Below are 16857 nucleotides of genomic sequence, written 5' to 3'. Positions count from 1 at the left end.
GAATGATCTCGCCACACATTGGAGGTGAGATCGGCATTGTAGTCGCAACACTCTGTAAATTGACAATACACCCCACCCAGGTATCACAAGATGCTGGAGTAACTCAGCAGGTCAGGCAGCATCTCTGGAGAGAAGGAATGGGTGACGTTTCGGGTTATGACCCTTGAAGAAGGATCTCGGCCCGAAACGTCACCCATTCCTTCTCTTCGGAGATGCTGCCTGACCCGCTGAGTATTTATGTTCTAGCAATTTAGCAATGGAACACGTTCTCAGTGAGCGCACTTCTTTTGGATAGAAGAAATATAGAATTCTCCTTCCCAAAGAGGCCAAGGATGCTGAATTAACTATATTCCACAAGCGCGAGATTGGGTTACTCCAGCATTTTGTGATACCTTCGATTTGTACCAGCATCTGCAGTTATTTCCCTATACACCCCGCCCAGTGTGACCATTTTAGTGAGAGGATCGAACAGCTGCTGAGCCTCACAGGAAGCTCAGAAATTGAATCACCCCAAAAGGCTTATGCCAGTGAAATAATATTGACAATTAAGCACGCTTTCAGTTCCACATTTCCTTCAATGTTACCCCTGGGATTTATTTGTAAAAAGCTGAAGAACGTTGGTCAAATGTTGGTGCTGATCACCAATAATACCTGGCCTCCCCTGTTATTTCTGGCACACTAACTTATTCTGCATTGGTGTCCAACCAGGCCACTAACTTGGATCACTCAACTTACTTAATGCGTCCACTATTGAAAGTTGGCAAAGTTGTTCAACTCCGGAGTGGAATGGTGGATTTAAAAATTCAGATTCAAATTTATTTTCAGTTGACCCGACACATTGTGTAACAGTGGGGCGAGGAAAGCTGTGGGGAGATTTGATCGATCAGATAAACACCGAGTTTAAATTATCAATAGAACCAGTGGATAGATGATCAGCGCAAGCTATCAATCCTTCGGAAGTATTAGTCTTAGTGAGTATTTATGTTCTGGCAATTTAGCAATGGAACACGCTCTCAGTGAGCACTTCTTTTGGATAGCAGAAATATAGAATTCTCCTTCCCAAAGAGGCCAAGGATGCTGAATTAACTATATTCCACAAGCGCGAGATTGGCAGATTTTTTTATTAAGCAAGGGAATCAACAGATAAGCCAGGAATAGGCCAGCATACAGACGGGCCACAGGTGAAATTAATGCCTGAGAAGGATCAATTAGCCCAATAAGGTACTCCATTCCTAATATTCCTGGGTTTTTTAAGTTCAAAAGACACCAAATGAAATGTCAGCCTCAAAGCTAACAATATTACGTATAAATTAAAGCCAAAAAGCGCTGTTGGTAATGGTCTGCGGTACCATATATGGCTGATTTTTTCCTTCATTTTGATTCCCAGCAACAGACTGATTTTAGATCGTTCAACCAGAGTTCAGGGTCTCATCTGCCAGTTAAATAGGCCAAGCAACACTCAGATGTTAACTTTATTCATAATGTGGGTGGTTCACCTCTTAAGTGCCAGCAGTAACAACCCAAAATATGTCTTGTAACATATTTGCCGCTCAGTATCCAGATAAACCATAATAAATTGCGATGTTCCACTATGGTATCCTAGTCATTGTTCATTTCGCAACTAACATCACTGTTATATAACACTAGACCAAGTGGACCCGTTGGGCCCAAACCTCTCCTGCATTGGTGCAGCACCCTGTCCTCCCCCACTCCCCTCTCCCCTCCCTCCCCTCTCCCTTCTCCCCCACTCCCTCCCTCCTCCCCCTCCCCTCCTTTTAAACATTAAAAGGTGAATAACTTTAAAAATATAAGACCGATTTCAATAAAACTACTTGCATTATCACTAAAGTGACAATGGTGAGTAAGGTGGGCCTAAAATTGTCACGCTATCGTGTACTGTTTTGGCTGAAGTTCAGTCACAAACAAGATAACAAATGAGAGTTTTAGTATATAGATAATTTACTGTTTCATTTCATCAGTACACCTGCATTCTGTTTAATGCAGAAAACACAAACTACATATTTTATGATAACTACATTCTTTAAATAATTTAATTTATATTTCCGATTTGTTTATTACTCGTACAAAGACAGACAAGTACTCTTTCATATTCTCAGTATTGGTGTGTGAATTGATATTCACCTAAAATACTGATTCGTGTCACTATTTACTCTGATAAGCACGTATCACAAAGAGTCACATGAAGTGGAAATACTCAGCAGGCTAGGCACTATCAATGGAGAAGGAAACACTATTTAAGGCTGAAAGATTAGCTTTAGTGTTAAGCAAATAATGCCCAGTTGATGGTCCAAGTTTCCCATCAACATGCACGTGAGTCTCTGGCAAATTCAATTCACTCACAGATTTCAAGAAAAATTAGAGCACAGGAAAAGGCAAAGGCCAAGGAAGCAGGCAACATCTTGGCTCGCGTATTGAAGACATACTCTAGAACTAGCCCCAAGTCTGTTCCTGTAGCTATAATGCACTCATTTACCTAACACTGTGGAAACCTGCTCTGCTGTGTCGTGTTCATAAAACGCAAGACAAATCAGTTGCAGCTATTCAAGACCAGCGGCGTGGTCGCCCGTGCTACAACCAGTCTCCCTGCAGCCCCCAGGAACATTTGACATTTAAAAGCACCATTAGCAAATTTGCAGATGACGCAAAGCTGGGTGGCAGTGTGAACTGTGAGGAAGATGCTATGAAGTTGCAGGGTGACTTGGACAGGTTGTGTGAGTGGGCGGATGCAAGGCAGATGCAGTTTAATGTGGATAAGTGTGAGGTTATCCACTTTGGTGGTAAGAATAGGAAGGCAGATTATTATCTGAATGGAGTCAAGATACGAAAAGGGGACGTACAATGAGATCTGGGTGTCCTAGTGCATCAGTCACTGAAAGGACTGATTGGCCTTCATAACAAGAAGAGTTGAGTATAGGAGCAAAGGGGTCCTTCTGCAGTTGTACAGGGCCCTAGTGAGACCGCACCTGGAGTACTGTGTGCAGTTTTGGTCTCCAAATTTGAGGAAGGATATTCTTGGTATTGAGGGCGTGCAGCGTAGGTTTACTAGGTTAATTCCCGGAATGGCGGGACTGTCATATGTTGGAAGACTGGAGCGACTAGGCTTGTATACACTGGAATTTAGAAGGATGAGAGGGGATCTTGTTGAAACATATAAGATTATTAAGGGGTTGGACACGTTAGAGGCAGGAAACATGTTCCCAATGTTGGGGGAGTCCAGAACCAGGGCCCACAGTTTAAGAATAAGGGGTAGGCCATTTAGAACGGAGATGAGGAAAAACTTTTTCGGTCAGAGAGTTGTAAATCTGTGGAATTCTCTGCCTCAGAAGGCAGTGGAGGCCAATTCTCTGAATGCATTCAAGAGAGAGCTAGATAGAGCTCTTAAGGATAGCGGAGTCAGGGGGTATGGGGAGACGGCAGGAACGGGGTACTGATTGAGAATGATCAGCCATGATCACATTGAATGGTGGTGCTGGCTCGAAGGGCCGAATGGCCTACTCCTGCACCTATTGTCTATTGACTCCAAAAGTGGACCAGAGAACTGAATTCTAGAATGGACATGAGTAAATGTCCTGAATGTCGACACATTATAGAGCTCTGGTAAAACTGTAATCATTGGAGGCAAAACACTACAAAGGCTGTGGTCATTGTTCCTCAAATGTGCAAGTTCAATCATCAAGGAAAACAAGGGTAGATGACACAGAGGAATATCTTCATTTGCATGTTGTTCTCCAAATTACACCTCACGCTTGGAAATATATTGGAATTGGAAATAATAATGATTCCTTCTTCATCTCTGGCCATAAATCCTGGAACTCTCTCCATACTACAGCATATTGGGAGTAGCTCTATGACGGACTGCTGCAGTACAAGATGGTGGCTCACCACCACCATCTTCTCAAGGCCAATTGGGGATCATTAAAATATGCTGTCCTTTTGATTGATACCACTGAAAAGGACAGCATATCAAAACGATGAACAAATTAAATGAAAGGTCAATAGCCCATCATCACAAGTACTTCCAAACTCCTATGCCTTATTCATTTACAGTTAAAAATAATGGTCGCAGTACATTTGCTTGTTCCACACACACCTTGCTCCACACTGCAGATTGCCACCTTAGGTTAGTTTCCACATTGCTTATTTCACACCATGGGTTTGAGGCTGTCAAACGAGACTGGGAGTCAATGGACAACAGGTGCAGGAGTAGGCCATTTGGCCCTTCGAACCAGCACCGCCATTCACTGTGATCATGGCTGATCATCCACATTCAGTACCCCATTCCTGCCTTCTCCCCATATCCCTTGACTCCGCTATCTTTAAGAGCTCTATCTAACTCTCTCTTGAAAGCACCCAGAAAATTGGCCTTCTGAGGCAGAGAATTCCACAGATTCACAAGTCTCTAGGTCAAAAGGTTTTTCCTCATCTCCATTCTAAATGGCCTACCCCTTATTCTTAAACTGTGGCCCTGGTTCTGGATTCTTAAACTGTGGCCCCTGGTTCTTGATGGGACATTTCAAGGGATATAGGGTGTAAAGGGACAAGTAATTGAAGAGGACGGTATGGGTGAAAACAATTGAAAGAGGATCAGAAGTGAGAATATCCAACCAATATATCCTGTCAGACTCCACAACCACTACTGAGCTGTTGTGCTATTTTAAATGGGCTCAATGAGAAGAAAAGCCTTCTTTTATGTCGCTATGAAATATGAATATGAATAAAAATGCTCTTCAATAATACCACTGCTCACATGCAGCAATTATCTGCAAATTTATTTGCAATATTATAACATTTATGCTATTAATAAGAAAATACACAAATGTAATACAGCAAATCAAAAGGCCAAGTCGTGCCCTAGACTAAGTACTTGGAATCTGGGCCTGCAGAAAATTTGGATTGGATTTATATTAAATTGTGAAACTGCAAATATAACATCCTGACTCACGATAGGAGCGACTCAGAAAGCAGGAACCTCCAGACCAATAGTTTAATATCATTTATCTGGTATTTCAACATCTGGAAGTCTCATGCAACCAGAAAAAAATTCTAGTAATTTTACTTATTTTTGCTGCTTTTTATATTAATATTGCTGGGCCTTAAAGGTATAAAATTGCAGTGTAAAATATTATTGATTAGAAGGTAAGATTACATGTAAGATGACGATTAATTTCAAGGTTTATGTATAGAATACTCGTGTGTAATATTTGTTTCTAGCATTTTGTGTGCCACTGGCTCTCTCTATTCCCATCACTGCCATGACACACGTATTGCACCCAGCAAGCAAGATATTCACTAAAGATCCGTCATCAGCAGTGAACCTGATCTTTCTCGTGGTAATCAAAAGAAAATACTTGTAGTGTTGTAAATTTAGAATGTCGAAACAAAGAATTGCAGATGCTGGTTTACCAAGGAATGACACAAAGTGCTGGAGTAACTCAGCTGGTCACACAGCATCCCAGGAGAACATTGGATAGGTGAGGTTTCAGGTCGGGACCCTTCTTCAGACAGAATTTATTTCGTGAATTTACTTTTCTTGCCTGACAGGAAAATAGCCTGAAGAGTGTAGTCGGATCATCTTATCCCACATCTTATACCACATCCTCTTACCATACTCCAGTACCTGCTCGCTGTCTCTCCAATTCAAGATGACCTCTTCAGTTTTTAGTTTAGTAGAGATTCAGTGCGGAAACAGGTCCTTCAGCCTGGAGTCTGTGCTGACCAGCGATCCCTGTACTAGCACTATCCGACACACTAGGGACAATTTATAATTTTTAACAAAGCCAATTTACCCCCCAACTTGTACGTCTTTGGAGTGTGGGAGTAAACCGGAGCACCCGGGGAAATGTACAAACTCTGTACAGCCCACCCATAGTCAGGATCGAACCCGAGTCTCTGTGGCTGCAAGGCAGCTTCTCTGCCGCTGCGCCACTGTGCCGACCTTTGAAATCATCTGTGGCCAGTGAGAACAAGTAATTGGGCATAAGTAACCTTGCCTGCCAACCTAATGCGGGCAATACTACAAAACTGTGCAGGTTATTCGACAATGAGCACATCCACACCAATATATTAATTCCAAGCAGGGTCCCACTTCCACAGCTGTGAAAAACTAACTCCACATAAATGCAGGAAACATGTTGATCCAAATGGCTCAACTGTCTGCCAGTCAACTCCACAAGCAGTAATTTTCCTGCAGGAGTTCAAAACGTTATATCAAAAGGAAAGTATCTGCTAACCATGAAAAAAAATCTTCGTGGTGACATTTAGAGGTTTAAGGAGACAGTTAATTCTGGAGGCACGAAAGTGCCAAAGTCCATTTAAAATGGAATGCCACTGCAGCCAGTCAAACGTCTTTGCAAAGGCCACTGAAAGCTGCTGCCTGTCTGAGAAAAGGTCAGGTTCAGAAGGTTTACTGCATGGCTCTCCTACATCGTCCATGCACGGCCACACACACAAGGCTTAATTTAGAACATTTGTAAAGCAATCACAGAGAGGGCTGTGACAGTCATTGTGAATAGTAGATGTTTTAAAAGGCACAAAGCGCTGGAGTAACTCACAGGGCCGGGAAGCATCTCTGGAGAGAGAACATGGGTGGGCGACGGATAGGCGAATCCACTTTGTGAATAGGTGTTCATTGGTTTACAACATGCAACATGTTTTTTTCATGGTATCCTGGTCATGGTTCATCTCTCAATCAGCGTCACTAAAAATAGATTAGTTGTCCATGCTATAGTGCGAGCCATGAGAGATTCTTGGGAGATCACATGTCAGATTTACCATGTTCCAACAGTGACCACGCTTCAAAATTATTTCATTGCCTGCTAAGCACCGTGGCATCTCGAGGACATAAAAGGCAGTAAACAAGTGCAACAACTTGCAACCGTGTTTTACACAGGATACAGAGCAAACTCTTCAAGCTACCCGAAACTTCAAACCCCCACGAAGCTATCGTTCACATGTGGGAGCAAGACGAAAACCCACACGTACCAAGCATCCAGCTCACGCTTGCAGAGAGCTCCGAGATGTGGTTACCGAATGAAGCTATGCATGCAGCGATAATGGACACTACAACATCAAATGGACCCAACTTTAGCGCTGTGGGTATATTTAAAGGTCACCAGTCACGATATTTAACGCTTAGCCCTAACTCTCCTTATGAAATGAAATTAAAAAGCTAGGACCTGTGTTTCATTGAATAGATCACTGAGAAGGTTTGTGACTTATATATTTATAATGGGATACATATAACATCCTTGGATGCAAGCCATGTAGCTAGTCACATGTACAGAATTAAAACATTGCATATTTTATTACTAACAAACCGCATGTGGCATTTCTCATGGTTAACCTAAACTACAGGAATTTGGCGGTGCTTATTAAGTCAAGGCTACATGTAGCCTTTATTGCAATATATATTGATTATAATTATTAACAAGATCTTGCAGTTGTCAAATTATTCAGCATACATTGGTACACATGCTTATGGCAAAATGCCAAATAATTCTATTGACTGCTAATCAATTCATTACATTTTGAAGGACCAAATATTATAACGAAGGTTTCAAAGGTCTTTTATTGTCACATGTACCAATTAAGGTGCAGCGATATGCGAATGACCATACAGCCATATGGGAAAAAAAGCACCAAGGCACACAACTACATAAAAGTTAATGTAAACATCCACCACAGCGGATTCCCCACATTCCTCACTGTGATGGAAGGCAAAAAAGTCCAACCTTCTTCCTCTTTATTCTCATGGTCGGGGCAGTCGAATCATAATGAAACAACCTGAGGAACATAATGGGCATGTGCTAACTCTTGCAAATATCATCTGTCCAATTTGCTGACTTGTCAGACTGAAATGTTTGTTATGAAGGAGGTTTGGAAGGTTTGAAAGGCAAAAAACAATGGACTTCTGCATAGAAGATGCTAGCTTTAAGGGCTGAGTGGAACTTCACACTTTCTCAAGTATTGAAAGTAGTCAATGCTAGAAAATAATGCCAGCCCCACCCATGGTGAGATGTCATACTTCAGACAGTAACACTTTCTGCTTTGGGCCCAATGGATTCAAGGTCGTTTTAAACATCCTTCTGCAGTCAGGTGAAAAATGCAATGCCAACTATGCAATTTCTGGAAGATCCCAGATTGTTAATCCTTCTGTCGTTAAGAATTAGTAAATAACAGGTGGTGGAGTGCCATCGATCACACTGCAACTGGACTCGCTGCCCTTGTGACACATAGGGAAAAAACATTTTCTCTTCACCATCTCTTAGGGCAGCACAGTGGCACTGCGGTAGAGTTGTGGCCTTGCAGCGCCAGAGACCCAGGTTCTATCCTGACTACGGATGCTGTCTGTACGAAGTGTGTGACCACAAGGGTTTTCCCCGGGTGCTCTGGTTTCCTCCCACAATCCAAAGATGTACAGGTTGAAAGGTTCATTGTAAATCGACCCTTGTGTGTAGGACAGTGCTAGTGTACGGGGATCACAGGTTGGCACGGGCTCGGTGGGCCGAAAAGCCTGTTTTCACGTCATATCTCTAAACTAAAGTGAATTCAGAAAAATAACCCAGCTGGGCAAATACTTCAGTGTTTTACTGAGGTGCTGCTGCTTTCTGAGATCCTGTGCTCTGGATGAGATGCTGAACCAAGACTCTGGTTACTCCCCACAGCATATATACAACAGCTTGCATCACTCAAGGGTCGATGAAGCACTGAGGCAATATTTATCCCTCAACCAACATCATAAAAAGAGATCAACTCACAAATATTAATTGGAGTTTATTGTTCATAGATCGGCTGCCATGTTTCTTACATTTTAGAGCAGAGTCCTTGTCAGCTCTTCCTCAAGGCACTTAATCATGTCCAAAAGATGAAACATGCAAATTTAACAGCAAGTCTCTCTTTTTTCCTGTGTCCAATGTGAAGAGTACTTAAAAAATGTTATCGGGAAAGGTTAGATAGGCAGGGACTATTTTTCATTCAAGCATAGGAGCCTGATAGGAGACCTTATTGAGGTGTACAAGATCACGAGAGGCAGTCATTATCTCAACAGAGAGGATTAAAAAACTACAGGGCAGAGGCTGAAGATGAGAGGGGAGAAATTCAAGAGAGACAGCAGGGGCAACTTTTTCCCCTCAGAGGATAGTCCACATCTGGAATATGCTGCCAGAGGAATCAATAGAAGTGGATACAATTATAACTTTTAAAAGACATTTGGACAGATATATGAATAAGGGTTTAGAGGGATATAGGCCAGATGCAGGCAAATGGAACTAGCTCAATATGCCCAAACCCCACATAGCTCACAGCAATTGGTCCGAACAAGTAGAAAGGCACATGGCCCTGGAATAAAAGGCCAGGTCTCCCTACCAAAGGAAGGAGATCCTTGTGATTGCAGGAGTATCATGGAGGTTCACCACATGGATTTCTGGATAGCGGATGTATCTTTTAATGAGACATTCAACAGACTGAGCCGATACTCTCATGAAGAATGTAAAGTAATTTCATTAAAATATACAACCTCTCAGGGGATTTAACAGGGTTGTTGCTGTGTTCCTGTTTCACTTGGCTGGAGTCATTCAGAACCAGGGGTTACAGTCTCAACATGAGGACTCGGCAAACTGAGATAAACATGAAGACATTTAATCACCCAGAGGATAGTGAATCTTTGGAATTCTCTCCCGAGGAAGACTGTGGAGGATTACCCACTGAATATATCCAAGACTGCAACCGATCCAGTTTTGGCTATCGTGAAAATCAAGGGATATGAGGTTAGTGAAGGAACGTAGTGCTGAGGTAAAAAGAAACCAGTTGTGAACATATTGAACATTATAGCAGGCAGGAGGACTGAATGATCTATTGCTGCTTCTATTTCTTATATGTCACAACCTTCAAAAGTGGAACTGTTCTGCTTGGAAGCAAAGGAGGCGAGGGGAGATGCAGCATCCCTCCCACACCCAGTCAGAAAGTAAATTACAAATGGGGAAGAGTGAAATAAATGTAATAACACTAAAAACTTGGTAAGAGTGAGAGAACTTAGCAATTTTGCAACACATCGCAGATCTAGTAATTGCCAAATCTTCGGAGGGCACTAAGTACCGTGTATTCACAAAATGCTGGAGTAACTCAGCAGGTCAGGCAGCATCTCGGGAGAGAAGGAATGGGTGACGTTTCGGGTCGAGACCCTTCTTCAGACTAAGTACCGTGTAGATGTTTTTAAGGATGTCAGCCTTGAATGGAAACATATTGTTGCCTGACCAGCAGGCATGTTGAAAGCTATCCAGAATATCTAAAGACAGAGTCTCAGTCCATTTTGTAATGCAGAAGTACTTAAATACATGTCCCATTAAGGTACACTACTGGTGATCAAAAGCTCAGAATTTCAACAAGAGCAGACACAACATTTGAAAGAGGCATAATCCTTCCTTGTGATTCAAAATCGAAATTTGTATTAAACGAAGGGACAAAACGTATTAAAGGAATAACTGTGTGGGTTTTGCAGTAACTGTGGCTCACATTTATTAGCAGTGCTTTTGTGGCATCCATACCACTGTGAGAAGCGTATGGATTCCAGCTTCCCTCCGACACAGCACACAGTGAAGGACAGCACAATGACCCACTAAGTAGAGCTGCAGGTCTCAGCTCCAGTGACCTGCACTTGATTCTCACTTCCACAACTGTCTGTGTGGAGTTTGCACATTCTCCCTGTGACTGTGCGTTTCCCCTAGGTGCTCCAGTTTCGTCTCCCTCCCAAACACATCCTACTTGGTAGGTTAGTTGACTATCGTAATCTCCAGTGTAGGACAAACATGGTGGAGTTCATTGGCATGGAGAGAATAAGTTGCAGGGAAATAGTTGGAGGGGATGGGGTTGATTGGATTGCTCTCATGGTCAGCATGGATGCAGTGGGCCAAATGGCCTCCATCTCTGCTGAAGAAGATATGAGAAATGAGACATTCAAATGAATTATTGAGAGTAATGAATTGTTGGAGCTGTTCTCTTTCAAATTAAAATTAACACCTCACTTTCCCTCTCAGGTGGATGAAAAAAATAGCATGGTCCTATTACACAGGAGAGAAAGAAAATTCTCCTTGGTGTTTTGATCAATATTAATCACTTATGTCAACTTATGTACATCGGCGAAACCAAACGCAGGCTCGGCGATCGCTTCGCTCAACACCTGCGCTCTGTCCGCATTGGCCAAACTGATCTCCCGGTGGCCGAGCACTTCAACTCCCCCTCCCATTCCCAGTCTGACCTTTCTGTCATGGGCCTCCTCCAGTGCCATAGTGAGGCCCACCGGAAATTGGAGGAACAGCACCTCATATTTCGCTTGGGCAGCTTGGAGCCCAGTGGTATGAACGTCGACTTCTCCAACTTTAGATAGTTCCTCTGTCCCTCTCTTCCCCTCCCCCTTTCCAGATCTCCCTCTATTTTCCTGTCTCCACCTATATCCTTCCTTTGTCCCGCCCCCCTGACATCAGTCTGAAGAAGGGTCTCGACCCGAAACGTCACCAATTCCTTCTCTCCTGAGATGCTGCCTGACCTGCTGAGTTACTCCAGCATTTTGTGAATATTAATCACTCAATCAACATCACTAAAACATGCTATATACTCATTGTCACATGGTTGTACAGGCTTTGCTGTTGATAATTTGGAACCATCCCACATTAGAATAGAAACTGTCCCTGGGTAATGAAAGGGTTTCGGCAAACAGTTTAAAAAGCTTAACAGGTTAATTACTTCACAAAGTAATCGAAAACCTACAGCTGGTGTCATTTGCCTCAACATACAATACGAGATGGTCATACAAGTGATCAGAGTTCACTGTCCAGGAAAGAAATAACTAGCACAACCAGGTTGCTATGGGCCAATTATCTTTCCATACAGAAAAGCTTGCAGCAGTGCCAGCTCTGAACATTGATAGTTAAATAATAGGAACACAGAAAATGGATGTTTTGAAATGATAACGTCGCTGAAAACATGGGTTTAGAGAAGTAGCAATATATTAGTTACTCACAATGTGCTGGTAATAATATATTTAACATCTCTTGTCACAGATCAGGCATTCAAAACATATGTCAAAACAACTTCTGTTAATTCAGCAATGGAAAGAGAAGAAACATTTCAGTTCTACATTGGATTGATGCCAAGAAGAAAGTTGATCATTTCTATCTGTGATCTGAAAGACAATGTTACTACTCAGAAAGGACCTCAAGTCTATTTTTCAGATTGCTACCGTTGCGCTTATTTGATAATCTATTAATTGTTAATCTGTTAATGATGCATATGTTTGATGTGAGCGATTAAACACCTTGTACAAGTGACACGTGGTTTGCCAGTGCAGTTAAGATAGCAACAGTAGTCTGAGAATTGGACGAAATCTGCGAAAGAAATTGTCGAATTTTGCTTAAAATACCACTTGCAAACCATAATAGCAGGGCAAAAAAAAAGTCAGAGGATAGTCTGAGGAAAAGTGGGGGAGGGAAATAGATTTATTTGCAATTGCAGGGGGGAAAGCTAATCTCATTGCATCTGCCTTCACTCGACAATAGGATAAATCGCACACAAAAAACATTTGGGAGATTGGCCCATGGAGTTGAAGACATTGTCGAATCATGGCTAGAACTAGAATCATGGCAAAAAGCAACCGATTAATATTCAGATTCTTCTAATTTCAAATCAGAAGAAAATAAAAAAACGAAGTTCTACAAGAACCAACATTTGGACCACTGCTCTTTCTCCTATATAACCATTGCCAAATCTTGAATATATGGGTCATTAAAATTTTTCGAGAGAACACAAAATCCTGACATTTAGTAAATAAAGAGAGAAATAGACTACTGAGGATAAAACCATAGGTGTGTATAGACAATAGACAATAGACAATAGGTGCAGGAGTAGGCCATTCAGCCCTTCGAGCCAGCACCGCCATTCAATGCGATCATGGCTGATCACTCTCAATTAGTACCCCGTTCCTGCCTTCTCCCCATACCCCCTCACTCCGCTATCCTTAAGAGCTCTATCCAGCTCTCTCTTGAAAGCATCCAACGAACTGGCCTCCACTGCCTTCTGAGGCAGAGAATTCCACACCTTCACCACTCTCTGACTGAAAAAGTTCTTCCTCATCTCCGTTCTAAATGGCCTACCCCTTATTCGTAAACTGTGGCCCCTTGTTCTGGACTCCCCCAACATTGGGAACATGTTTCCTGCCTCTAATGTGTCCAATCCCCTAATTATCTTATATGTTTCAATAAGATCCCCCCTCATCCTTCTAAATTCCAGTATACGACTAATGACATTCACTAGTGTGAAGTGATTTAAGTCAGGAATAATTAGGAGAAGCAATAAATTATGTTATCAGACCAAGTCATATAATTTTAAAACGAGATGTGGAAATGAGACCAAGACGTACACGTGTATACATTTTTTAGGCACCAGGACATTGGAAGGAGGCCATTTTGATGAAAAAATATGGAGTCATTTGGTTCATTTGTGTGTCAAACCAAAGTTACTCTCATTTTTTTTTATACTGCTGGTTAGGGTCAGCTTGAGTCTCAAGTTCAATTCTGGTCAGCAGATAATACAAATAATGGGAGAGGGAGGGTTACAGAAGATATTGACTGGATTGACACGGATGATAAACTATAATGGCATGAAGACTTGAGAGAAATTGGCTTGCTTCAAGAAGGACAGGGTCAGGGAAGATTTGATAATGAACAGTGTTAATGGGCAAATAAGGAGGATCGTTAATCAGGTGGCATTGTTTTAAGGAGACTGGCAAAATGAGGAAATAATGTTGAAGTATTTAACAAAAACAGTATTAATTGTATGAACTGAAATGCTATTGCGTTAAGAGTCGTACTTTGGAAGAGTGCTAGCTCTTCTAACTAGTAGGAACAGATCAGAGGCTGAATAGATTCATTTGAGCTATATCTATGTTTCCATGAGTTTGTGGAAAATGGAATATTGAGTCAAACAACACAGAAACAGGCCCTTTGGCCCAACTCGTTCATGCCAACCAAAATGCCCCATCTAAGCTAGTCCCATTTGACTGTGTTTGGCCCATGTCCCTCTAAACGTTTCTTTTGCATGTACATGTCTATCTTAATTGTGCTGTATGATACCTGCCTCAACAACTTCCTCTGGCAGCTCGTACCTTATACCCACCACCCTCTGCATGAAAAAGTCGCCCCTTAGGTTTCTATTAAATCTTGCGTCTCTCACTTTAAACCTATCTCCTCTGGTTGTTGATTCCACTATCCCAGGTAAAAGACTGTGTATTCCTGCTATCTATTCCCCTTATGATTTCATACAACTCTATAAAATCACCCCTCAGCCTCCTGCACCCCAAGGAGTAGAGTCTTTGCCCGATCAACCTTTCCCTTTAACTTTCCAGTCCGAGCATCATCCTTGTAAATCTTTGCACTCTTACCAAAAAAGCTGCACTAATATTAATAACAAATAATTAGGTAAAATAATTAAGAATTACACAAGTCTGTAAAGAATGTAAAATATACTGGTGAAAGGTATTTAATGGAACAAATCGCATCTGCTCTTTGTTTAAAGGCGAAGGTGACAAACTGTAGGAAGCCAGGACGTGGAACGGGTAATCCAACTTTAAACCACAATAACATGCGAACAAGAAACTACACTGCCTTTCAATCGAAACATTTTCAAATTGTAAAATCTGCAAAAGATAAAAAGCAGCGAATGTGATGTAATATATACGTTCTATGACTTGCAAGTGATGAGTGATGCTACATCAATTGGCCCATTGATGTCGTGCAACCTGCCACGGACGTAGGTTTTTACCACCGACTGAATACATAAACAAAATAAACGTGTGCTAATAATGCACTCTGTTCTTTCCTCAAAGAAAGTGTTGCCAAGGTAACCAGACATCATCAAACCGAATCAACCCATCCCCCAGGACAGATACGCAAACTGGAAGAGAGGAAGCGTAGAATGAGCCGTGAACAAGGATGTGGAGACTGGGGTGTTAAGAGAGGTGTGCTCTGTCATTCAGGTGCATATCTGTTTCAGGAAGGAGAAAACACTGGAAATATTGGAGCACATTAGGTTGGATAAATCCCAAGGATGCTAAAGGAAGCAAGAGAGGTGATTGCTGGAGTTCTGATTGAGATTTTTGAATCTTTTTTAATGATGGTAGCAGTACCAGAAGACTGGAAGTTAGTTAATGTTGTCCCCTTATTCAAAAAGGGCATTAAGGATAAATTACCTAAACATTACAGGCTGGTGAGTTGTACATTAGTGATAGGGATGTTGTTGGAGATTCTGAGGGACAGGATTTATGTTCACTCACCAGATGTCAGCATGGTTTTGTGGAGAGGAGGTCATATCTCTCACAAATCTGACTGGGTTTTTTGAGGAGTTACCAATGAAAGTTGATGACAGGCAGAGCAGTTGTCATGGTTTACATGGAGTTGAGCAAGACATTTGGCTAGATCCTGTATGGTAGGCTGGTCCAGAAGATTGACCCCAAGGATCCAGGGTGTGTTGGCAAACTGGGATTGAAAATTGGCTTGTTGATTGAAGACAGACAGGTAGTGATGGATGGATGTTTTTCTGACAATCTGCAACAAGTGGTTTATCATAGGAATCAGTATACATAAATAACTTGCATGAGCATGTGGAGGGTATGATTAGTAAGTACAGAGAGAACACAGGAATTGGTAGTGTCTTAGATAACCAAGGTTGTCCAAGGATGCAGAGACATGGATAAGCTGGAAAGTTGGGCGAAGTGATTGCAAATGGATTTGAACCCAGGTATGTGTGAGCTGAGGAACTTGGGGAGGTCAAATTCTGGTACGACATACAGAGTAAACGGCAGGAACTTTAGAAGCATTGATGTATAGAGAGACCTTAGGATGCAAGTCCATAGCTCCCTAAAAGTGGTGACAAGGTGAATGGGGTTGTGAAAAGGGCATTAGGTGTGCGGGCCTTCAGAGGTCAAGGCATCGAGTATAAGAGTTGAGATGTCATGCTGCAGTTGTGCAAAACATTAGTTAAGCTCTACTTTAAACCTTGTGTACAGTGTTGGTCACTACTACAGAAAGGATGTGGCAACAAAAGCGAAATTCATCAAGAGATTCACCAGAATGCTGTATGGAATGAAAGGCTGTAGTTAGAAGGAGCGAGTGGGTAGAATCGGTTTATTCTCACTGGAACTTAGAATGAATGAATGAATGAATAAGCTTATTGGCCAAGTATGTACACATACAAGGAATGTGCCTTCGTGCTCCGCTCGCAGGTAACAACACGAACATACCGTAAACAATTAAGAATAAAGCATAAAACATTAAAACATTAAGAAGACAACATTACGGTTTAAACATGAGTGAAATAAACCAGAGCAAAAAGAGACTACAGACTTTTGGTTGTTGAGTAGAGCGGGAAAAAAACTGTTTTTATGTCTGGCTGTGGCCGCTTTGACAGTCCGGAGTCACCTTCCAGAGGGAAGTGCTTGTGGCCAGGGTGAGAGGGGTCAGAGATGATCTTGCCCGCTCGCTTCCTGGCCCTTGCAGTGTACAGTTCGTCAATGGGGGGAAGGTTGCAGCCAACAACCTTCTCAGCTGATCGAACGATCCGTTGCAGCCTTCGGATGTCGTGCTTGGTGGCTGAGCCAAACCAGACCATGATGGAGAAGGTGAGGACAGACTCAACGATGGCAGTATAGAACTGGACCATCATTGCCTGTGGCAGTGATCGGAGGCCGAGAGATCACCTTATACAGGTTTATAAAATTATGGAGGGGCACAGATAGAATCTTTTTCCAAGGTGTGGTTAATCTAGAACTAAAGGGCACAGGTTTAAGGACAA

At 42.1% G+C, this 16857-nt stretch overlaps 1 protein-coding gene across 5 annotated transcripts in view; it reads right to left on the bottom strand.

The window, feature by feature from the left end:
- dgkza (diacylglycerol kinase, zeta a) overlaps positions 1-16857 on the bottom strand; it is a 567459-nt gene that overhangs the window by 238148 nt on the left and 312454 nt on the right. The gene's annotated exons all lie outside the window — the stretch shown is intronic.

Source organism: Rhinoraja longicauda, chromosome 18 (assembly GCF_053455715.1).
Source record: "Rhinoraja longicauda isolate Sanriku21f chromosome 18, sRhiLon1.1, whole genome shotgun sequence".
In the NCBI taxonomy this organism is placed as follows: Eukaryota; Metazoa; Chordata; class Chondrichthyes; order Rajiformes; family Arhynchobatidae; genus Rhinoraja; species Rhinoraja longicauda.
Note: the sequence above shows the minus strand (reverse complement) of the source record. Positions and strands in the feature narration are given on the sequence as shown.